This window comes from Triticum aestivum, chromosome 7D, assembly GCF_018294505.1.
Source record: "Triticum aestivum cultivar Chinese Spring chromosome 7D, IWGSC CS RefSeq v2.1, whole genome shotgun sequence".
In the NCBI taxonomy this organism is placed as follows: domain Eukaryota; kingdom Viridiplantae; phylum Streptophyta; class Magnoliopsida; order Poales; family Poaceae; genus Triticum; species Triticum aestivum.
Window position 1 is genome coordinate 213,437,021 of NC_057814.1, and position 8,469 is coordinate 213,445,489.

The window sequence follows — 8,469 nt, forward strand, 5'->3', positions numbered from 1 at the left end:
CTACTGTTCAACCACCCCTCCACGGGCACCCCTCCACCGTCTAATGTTCATCCAGCCCTCCACACCACGGGGTCCTGTTCAACCACCCCTCCACGGGCACCCCTCCACCGTCTACTGTTCATCCAACCCTCCACACCATGGGGTCCTGTTCATCCAGAGGCAACGCCACCTCTCACTGTTCATCCAACCCCCCCCCCCAACGCTCACTGTTCATCCAATCGACCGGCTTCAGTTAGCAGCAGTAGCGAAGGAATCGCTCGATCGGGTTCAGTTAACATCCATCGATCGATCGCTCGGGTTCAGTAACGCATAGCCTGCAGTGCAATCGCACGGGTTCAGTTAGAGCCCAACGCCTCGCTCGGGTTCAGTTAGAGCCAACGCCTCGCACACGCGCGCGTACGTGTACGAGAGAAACGCGCATCGCTCGGCCCCCAACCTCCCACCGTAACCGGGAACTCCCCGAAATTTTCCTCCCCCTCGCTTCTACCACGGTTTTTTCCGTCATGGACGACCCAAAGAATCTCATGCAGCTACGTCTCCGGCCTGCACAGGACGAAAAGCCCATTTTCTGTCATGATTTTTCGTCGTAGAAATAGGAGCCCACCACATCTATGATGATACCGGGTTTTGTCACAATTATCGTCATAGAAGTGTCATATGTATTTTTTCGTCATAGAAATAGGAGCCCACCACATGTATGACAGAAAAAAAAATTGTTCGGCCCAAAATGTCACGGATGTGTCTTTTTTTGTAGTGTAAGCATTACAGGATTTCACTACTTCTAAATATAGAGTTCTCCATATGCACATTTACTTCCCTAATGTATGGTTAGATGAAACCAACAGTGTGGCGCATGTTTCTACATCATGAAAATGAGGAAACTAACATGGCCATTGATACACAGTCATATTTAGTAGTAGTATATATATTACTGTAAAATAAGGAGAATATCCATATATTCCTAACCGTTTGATTATTCAGGGGTACAAATTGGCTGTAATGACATGATCACAATCGCATGAATTAACTCATTCCAAATATAGCTGATTTACGGCGTCTCTAATACATTGCCATAGTTCTACTCAAATTCTGCTCAAACAGGGATATGCCAATCATCACAAAAAGTTCTAACAGTGTTATGGCGTCATCATTAACATGAGACGGAAACAACTTACACGCGCCGTCCCAGCAATACGTGGTGCCATCTACTTTGTCGATCGCGTAGATGATTCCATTGTGTTCAATAGCATCACAGAAGTGTGTATCAGCTTCGACGATAATCCACTGCGAGCTGAGTTGTCTCCATCTAAAGAAGGCATCGGTGTCGTTGTCAAAACCGGCGGATCTCGGGTAGGGGGTCCCGAACTGTGCGTCTAAGGCGGATGGTAACAGGAGGCGGGGGACACGATGTTTACCCAGGTTTGGGCCCTCTCGATGGAGGTAATACCCTACTTCCTGCTTGATTGATCTTGATGATATGAGTATTACAAGAGTTGATCTACCACGAGATCGTAGAGGCTAAACCCTAGAAGCTAGCCTATGGTATGATTGTTGTTGTCCTACAGACTAAACCCTCCGGTTTATATAGACACCGGAGGGGGCTAGGGTTGCAGAGATTCGATTACAAGGGAGGAGATCTACATATCCGAATCGCCAAGCTTGCCTTCCACGCCAAGGAGAGTCCCATCCGGATATGGGACGGAGTCTTCAATCTTGTGTCTTCATAGTCCAACAGTCCGGCTAAAGTATATAGTCCGGCTGTCCGAGGACCCCCTAATCCAAGACTCCCTCAGTAGCACCTGAACCAGGCTTCAATGACGATTAGTCCGGCGCGCAGATTGTCTTCGGCATTGCAAGGCGGGTTCCTCCTCTGAATATTCCATAGAAGGTTTTGAACACAAGGATAGTGTCCGGCTCTGCAATACAAATTCCACATACCACCGTAGAGAGAATAATATTTCCACAAATCTAATCTGCTGACACATTCTGCAGCGTGACATCACACCATGGTCCGGTCATTATTCGAACCGTTTTTCTCAACCAGCCATTGCACATATCGCGAGGCGGTTTTCTTGGCACGTCTTGTCGAAGCAGAGATCGTGTCCCCTTATCACGGGACTCTCATCAATACGGGTGTGGGTAACCTAACCGCGCCATCAATTACGGCGCTTGGGGAATAAACGAGTTTACCAGGCAGGTGGGGAGGCGCATAGTTCCTTCCTCCCTTATAAAGAGACAAGGATTCATCTTTTTCACCCACGCCCTCTTCTTCCTTACTCATCCATTCTTGCGCACTTGAGCTCCAGCACCCAAGTTCACATTTTCTCCTCAAACCACTCCAAGCATGTCCGGAGCGGGAGGCAAGTGGATGGTCTCCTCCGTTACGGAGGAGGACATCACAAAGCTACGGGGAGCCGGATACCTGGCCGCGGATATCGCGCACCGGCTACCAGATGCGGGGCAGATTGTCCTTACTCCAGAACCCCATGAGAGGGTGGTATTTCTTACCCACTTCATCCGCGGACTGGGATTTCCCCTCCACCCGTTTGTCCGCGGGGTCATGTTCTACTACAGGCTCCCAATTTCATCCTCAACATCTCAGCGTTTATCGTCATGTGCGAGGCCTTCCTCCGCATCAAGCCCCACTTCGGCCTGTGGCTGAAGACCTTCAACGTTAAACCGAATGTGGTGGTCAGCCAGCAAGCGGAGTGCGGAGGCGCCATGGTGGGCAAAATGCCCAACATCACCTGGCTCGAAGGCTCCTATGTGGAGATCGTAAAGGGGTGGCAATCGGGGTGGTTCTACATCACCGAGCCGCGCGACACCAACTGGGTGGCGGCCCCCGAATTTCGATCTGGAGTCCCCATGCGGCTCACCTCCTGGAAAGAGAAGGGCCTATCCTGGGGTTCCTCGGTAGAGCTGACCGGACTCCAGACCTGCGTCAAAAACATGATGAGCAAGAAAATCAAGCTTGTCAACGTGGTCCAAGTCATGTTCTCCCGCCGGATCCTCCCGTGTCAAAGACGGGCATTCAATTTGTGGGAGTTCGACCCGGACGAGCACCAGACGCCGCGAGAGCTCTTTGACACGACGCACAAGGACGTGTGGAAGGTGTTGTTCAAGGGCGCCGAGGTACCTCCTCCCCTTACCGAGGACCGGGGACTCAGCGCAAAGCGTCCTGCCAATCCGGTAAGTCTTTTATATCTCATAAGATGTTCTTTTCCCTAGTGTAACCACGCGCGGGATCTAAGCCTCCATGCCATTTAATAGGACTGGGTAGCGACAGCGGAGCAGATCGATTGTCCAGCCCCCCTGCCCGAAGATCCAGCGGATGCTCTCCTAACGGAGATGCTGGTTCCGGCGCCTTATGAGGTGCCGGAGAAGAAGGCCAAGAAGAAGGCCACGGGGACCAGGAAGGGTCTCCGGCGCAAGGTTATATCGGACTCATCGTCCGAAAACACCGAGGCGCACTCCTCCCATGAAAACGAGGAGGAGGAAGAGGAAAGTTCTCCCCCCCAGCCGGGGGGACAGAAAAAGGAAGGCCGCCCCATCAGGGGAGGCCGAAGGGTCCAAGAAGGGAAGGACCCTCCTCCCGGACTGCTCCACGACGGCCGCTTTCAGCGACGAGGAGTGGTTACCCAGGGACAAGCCCCTGGCAAAGTCGTGAGTATCCGGATACCATAATAATTCTTGGTACGTCTTATTGTACTGTTTCTTATCACGCCGCGCATGATTTTGCAGTCCGTCCCGAGCCCATATCGACGTATCTTCGTGGGATGATTCTTTGGGCCCGTCAGATATAAACAACGATTCACTCCCGACCGCCTCCTCCCCCCGCCCTACAGACGACGTCGAGGTGTTGTCTCAAAGGGAACTTAACCAAGGGGAGACAGTTCCGGAGGCGCCCCAAGGCGACATTCCAGGCGCTAGGCGCATGAGGGCAAGACTCCCCTGGGCCCTAATGCCGGGGGCAGCAAGTCTAGCCCCAAGCCGAATACGGCGCCGAAACCTCCAATGGTTCCGGATTCTGTCAGGCAACCCCTCGCTAAGGGGGGCAAGCCGTCTGTGTCGATGGCCTCTGTCCATCTAGCGGCATCGGACAACTTGCTGGAAGTGCTTCGCAGCGCTTCCATTGACGAAGAGCACCGCACTATTATTAGTGCGGTAGTCCAGAAGGTTCAGTCCGCTAAGAGCGGACTGACTGAAGCCTGTGCCAGCCTCCTAACCGGCTTTGAGGTAAGTAATCAAATTGTAAGAAAATGTTACAGCATAGACAGTAGCCCCTGTTGCTCTGTTTGGCGTTCGCGGAGAAAGGCCGAATAGAGTATCAAATAATAATCGCAGGAGTCTAATCAGAATGTGTCTATGTGAATAAGCAGGCTTCACTGCTGGCCGCCGCCGCTCGTACTGCGGAGGTCGCCGCACTGAAGCAGGACCTTGAGCGGTCCAAGGAAGAGTTCGTCCTTAGCAAGAGGCAGCTCGAAGAGAACAAAGGTAAGTGACACCCCGTCTGAATATTGATAAAGAAAAATTTGGTTTTGGAATAATAGGATCGTCATGAATTTTGCTAGGGGCCACGACCGAAGTGGCGACCCTGCAGAAGGCGCTATCCGAAGCCGAAGAAAAAGTGGCCAAGGAGCGCATCGAGCGAGAGAAGCAAGAGGCCCGAGTAGGTGAGGTGCAGCAAGAGCTCCAGGCTCTTGTCAAGAAACACGAGTCCTTGGAGCTTGACTCTAAGACGCAAGGGTCCGAGCTTGCGAAGGCCCTCGAAAGCGCACAACATGCCAAGGCCGAAGCCCAAAAGGCTCTCCAAGAAATTGAGGCGGTTAAGAAGATAGCGGCGGGTAAGGCATTCATTATGCAAAGCAAGCATGTGAAGGAAACTTTCTTTTTACTTACTCGAGTTCGGAGCTCTCCAGGAGCGTTCGCAGATCTACCCCGCAGTGTGTCGGATGGCTCGGAGTTCTACCGGGCCAAGGAGGGGAGCTCGTCGGAGAAGTTGTTCTGGTCTCAGTATACTGGGACCGAACACCCAATGCCCTTGAGCGACCAGTTAAAGCAACTGGTCGAGCTTCACAAGGCGGCCGAACAGGCCATGAAGGGTCTTATAGTGCGGATGTGGCCTGGCGAGCCCCTGCCTGGTAGCTACTTCGGTTTGGTGAGGCGGCTTGTGAATGCCTGCCCACGGTTTGAAGTCACAAAGCGGTCTATCTGCATTGGGGTGCGCGCAGGGCTTTTGCCCGGGCGAAGGTGCACTGGGTGAAGCTGGACGCCGAAAAGCTGGTGAAGGAGGGGCCGCCAGAGGGCAAGGAGCATCGCCACCCCGAAAAGTATTATGACAGTGTCCTGAAGGGTGCTCGCCTTGTGCCGGAGGAATGTGCTAAGGATGTAATATTTGAATGAATGTACTCATGTGATCCTGTAATGTGAAATGAGTTCATTTGTGCTATGCAACGCTTGTTAATTTAAAATATTAACTTCTGTGCGGTCGTTTATAAAATCTGAGAGTTGGCCAGTCATCGGCTTCTGCCCCCATGTAACTAGTACTGAGGTGTTCGGGATAAACCTGAGCACTCTTTATCCCAATTTTGGGTCCTTCGAAGGAGGTGTTCAGCACAACGAACCAGGCAATCGGACTATAAAGTTGTATCACTCTCACTTAGCCATAGAAGTCTACAATTTTAAATTTTGGTGAAGCCCCTAGTATTCGGAAGGCCGAATTTGGGGCGCTATATACGCCTAAGTCGGGCAAGGCCGACTCCTCACCCGATGCGGAAAAAGTCTTTAAGGACTTGAGACCTCTCGAACAGCGACCAGCTCTCGCCTCATCATGATAGTCAGTTTTTGGCTTTCTCTACTGAGGTGCTCGTCTGGAAGAACCGGGACACAATCGCAGTAGTTCTCCCAGTGCTACCTTAGCCAATATTGCGGAACGTAAGGTACCAAAACATGGGAGCCGGGCAAACCCAACTATTGACCCAAGACATGATTCAGAGCTAATGCATATAATGCTATAAGTTCGGGGTGCCGCACTATCGAAAGTGTTCGGACTTCTCACGCCGTATTATGGGGTATACTGAAGCCCCTGGCACACTGGTCGTACCAGAATGTACGGGTGCAATTTGTCGTAAATAAGCAGACAAGGAAAAAAAAGAAAGGGGAATGCAATAATAGACTAACGCTATGCATTGTTATTAAATAATACGTCAAAGCGTACGGATACAAGTAGTGCAATAAGCAAAAAATAGGACTATTTGACATGTCCTATCCAAGGGCAAGCTGCGTATGGGTATGTAAAATAGGTATTTCGATCGTTATCAGAGACCACCTGGGGATTCCCTTGTACGTCAGAGCGTCTTGCTTCATTGGTATTTCCTTACCGCGATGGGTCCAACAATTAGACTGCCGGAAAGGGCCTCTAGAGAGTAAGGTCCTGAAAGAGAGAAAATGATAAAGGTATATGGCCCCTGGGGCGGTTGAGCCGCATTGTGGGACGTGCCGTAGCTGTGCCTCCGCCTATGCCCATGGTATCTTGAGTGTGTAGTTATGTACGCGCGGCGCAAATTTCGCCACTTGACTAGGACTAGGACGGAGGCCGAATTGCTAGGCGAGCTCAAAACGTGCCTGGCGATCCTCCTGCGGGGTACCCCGGATTCGCTTGAAGGTGTCCGAGGTCTTTTTCGCCGAATTGGCGGTTTGCCTAATAAGGCTGCTTTGCGCTTCTGTTGTGAGGGCCGCAGTGTGCTCCTCCATGCGGAGCGAGCTCTGTGTTTCCATTAACTGTTATAACCCCGCGTGGTCCTGGCATTTTGAGTTTGAGGTATGCATAATGCGGTACCGCATTGAATCTGGTAAATGCGGTTCGTCCGAGCAGTGCGTGATAGCCGCTGCGAAAGGGGACGATGTCGAAGATTAACTCCTCGCTTCAAAAGTTGTCCGGAGATCTGAAGACCACTTCCAGTGTGATTGAGCCCATGCAACAGGCCTCTACACCTGGGATTACACCCTTAAAGGTGGTTTTGGTGGGTTTGATCCTCGAGGGGTCTATGCCCATTTTGCGCACTGTATCCTGATAGAGCAGGTTCAGGCTGCTGCCACCGTCCATAAGGACGCGAGTGAGGTAAAATCCGTCAATGATGGGATCAAGGACCAATGCGGCAGATCCAACATGACGGATACTAGTGGGGTGGTCCCTATGATCGAAGGTGATCGGACAAGAGGACCATGGGTTGAACTTTGGGGCGATTGGCTCCATCGCATAGATGTCCCTTAGTGCACGCCTCCGTTCCCTCTTGGGAATATGTGTTGCGTATATCATGTTCACCGTTTTCACTTGTGGATGGAACCTCTTCTGTCCTCCTGTGTTCGGCGACCGAGGCTCCTCCTCGTCGTTGCTATGCAGCCCCTTGTCCTTGTTTTCGGCATTCAACTTGCCGGCCTGCTTGAATACCCAGCATTCTCTGTTGGTGTGATTGGTTGGCTTATCGGGGGTGCCGTGAATTTGACACGAGCGATCGAGTATACGGTCCAAACTGGACGGGCCCGGATTGCTTCTTTTGAACGGCTTCTTCCGCTGACCAGATTTAGAGCCACTGAATCCGGCATTGACTGTCGTGTCTTCGGCGTTGTCGCCATTGTTGCGGCGCTTGTGTCTATTGCGACGTGGTCTGCCATTAGTATCTTTGGCGTCTGAATTGCCAGGATTTCTTGATGTGCTGTTGCTGCGAGCCAGCCAGCTGTCCTCGCCCGCGCAAAAGCGGGTCATGAGTGTCGTGAGGGCTGCCATGGACTTCGGCTTCTCTTGGCCGAGGTGTCGGGCGAGCCACTCGTCCCGGATGTTATGTTTAAATGCCGCTAAGGCCTCGGCATCCGGACAGTCGACAATTTGGTTCTTTTTAGTTAGGAACCGAGTCCAGAATTTCCTGGCCGATTCCCCTGGCTGTTGGGTTATGTGGCTCAGGTCATCAGCATCTGGTGGTCGCACATAAGTGCCCTGGAAGTTGTCAAGGAATGTGTCTTCCAAATTCTCCCAACTGCCAATGGAGTTTGCTGGCAGGCTATTCAGCCAATGCCGAGCTGGTCCTTTGAGTTTTAGTGGGAGGTACTTGATGGCATGTAGATCGTCACCGCGGGCCATGTGGATGTGGAGGAGGAAATCCTCGATCCATACCGCGGGGTCTGTTGTGCCATCATATGACTCAATGTTCACGGGTTTGAATCCTTCTGGGAATTCATAGGGGGTGTGCGGCGCCTCTGTGCCAGGCTATGTCACGACGCAGTTCATACGAGTCTTGTCTGCTGTATTCGGCCCGGCCGGATTTGCTTTTAGTGTATCCGGCGTGACGATCATCGTCACGCGTTGGGGCGCGACCCCGTGATCCGTAGATCGATCTTGTATGTCCTGCTTTGTTTTCCAATACGTCTCGCAGGTCCCGCGTGTTGCCCCGGGCCTTGGTATTTTTGTTTGAA